Genomic DNA, 2,000 nt, shown 5'->3' with positions numbered 1-2,000 from the left:
CTGCTTTAGGCTATATTGTTCATTAGCTTAAGATTTAGATTGAATGTGAAATACTCAAATCAAATGTGAAAGTTGACAGGGGCGCGTTAAATATTTGTATTAGGTTATGTTTGTAGCCATAGCCTAGGCCTACGTGCTCCAATAGCGAGGAAGAAAGCACTCGTTAGGTTGTCTCATAGAGAGCCTATATTGAGATGTTAGGCTGTCTAATAGAGAGCCTATATTGAGATGTTGAGAGGTGCGAGATAAAAATAAAGCACTTTAATTGGAAGGATTTTAGCTCGTGTACGGTCCGGTAACGGGTCTGGGTGGGTGCAGATCTGGTGCTGGACTTTACAGCTGCGGCATAGTTCGAATTACAGGGGGTACTGGGGGGTACTATACCCCCCAATGAAGACCCAGTACCCCCCAAAGAGACAAAAATATCAGTTTTGGGGGGGTCAGATAATTTTTCTGATATTGTGAAAAAATATCATTACAGTTGGCTACAATACAAGTCAACTCCTATTTTCACTAGGAAAAAATTAATGTAAAGCGATTTCAGACACCCCTAATGGACCGTACCATTTATAACCACCGTGGCGCTAGAAGCAACGGAGATAGAGACTATGGATAGAGAACGACTTCTAAAGCAAGTGTCAACTTTGAATGACAAAACGCTAGGTAGATTCCTCCAGTAGCCTATCCTAAATTCGGTTTGCTGCTGACGTGCATGGGTAAATGTAAGTTGCTAGCAGACGTCTAGCTTGTTGAAAATGTGCTATTTTACAACCTTCATGTATTAACGTGTTTTGTTCTTTCATAGCTCATGTCACGTCTTCATACATTTAATTACCGGCTGCTTACTTGCTACTTAGGCCTATCCACTGAGGCTAGTAAAGTGGACCTTGGTTAGTCACCAAGGTTAGTTAGCAAGAATCTCTATTTAAATAATTTATTATTATTTTACATTGTAGTGAGGTAAAATCGATTGTCATTTCCAAGGAGATGAACTCCAGTCCATAGCCTAGGTGTCCATTCTCATTTTATCTTGAATAAATGATTGTGCCCTTTTGAAATTAGTTTGGCACTGATCCTGTGTTGTTTTTATATTATGCACAAGAGGGTCTGATGTAGCTAAGCCTGTGGAAACATAAAAAGAGCCAAGTAGCCTAGGCTAAATAGCAGGCCTACATGCTAGTATTTGAATTGGTTTTTAATTAGTTAGTATTTACATTCTGGTTATCGGATTCTTATAGGTTACCGCTCTGTGGTTCTTCTGTGGTAGGCTAGTATGTTTTTTTCATAGTATGCTCCTTAATCACATTAAAGATTGCTCAGGTTTCACATATCTCTAGACAACTGTGTTGATTTGACACTGAATAGGCCTACCATAGACCAGTGGTCCCCAAACTACGGCCCGCCACCTCATTTTGGGTGGCCCCCCAAAACATGTCCGTCGTATATAGCAACCGGCCCGCACGGGAGTACGACATTATCAAACTATGACCTCCGCAATTTCCCCCATTCATTCTCTATGGCGAGTCTTAATAGTACACATGTAATACTCTTTTTGTCCACTGGTGGTTGTTTTGGCGCTGTTTTGCGTTTGCCATCAAAAACGGAATGAAATGTAGGCCTATCTGCAAACAATGTAAGAGGCCTATGCTGACTGCATCAGTGCTTAAAGTATTCTAAAAGTTTATAAATGAATTGTTAATAACTAACTAACTAACTTATATTCAAGTCATATTTCTGGGACTTTCTGGGATAATCATTTGTTCAAATGTTCATACAATGTATACAAGTTCAGGTGAGTGAAAGTTAGAATGGTGGTCATTTCAGACCACTTCAGCACTTTCATTTTCAGAGTTCAGAGTTCACACATTTTTAATGAAATATACTTTTGGGACTACCTGCTAATACTTTTGGGAATGCAAAAGTCTTTTTATTAGTATTATTTGAGTTACATTTTACACTGATATGGCATGATGGCAATATAAACACAGCTAACAATGGTA

Source organism: Alosa sapidissima, chromosome 20 (genome assembly GCF_018492685.1).
Source record: "Alosa sapidissima isolate fAloSap1 chromosome 20, fAloSap1.pri, whole genome shotgun sequence".
NCBI lineage: Eukaryota > Metazoa > Chordata > Actinopteri > Clupeiformes > Clupeidae > Alosa > Alosa sapidissima.
Note: the sequence above shows the minus strand (reverse complement) of the source record.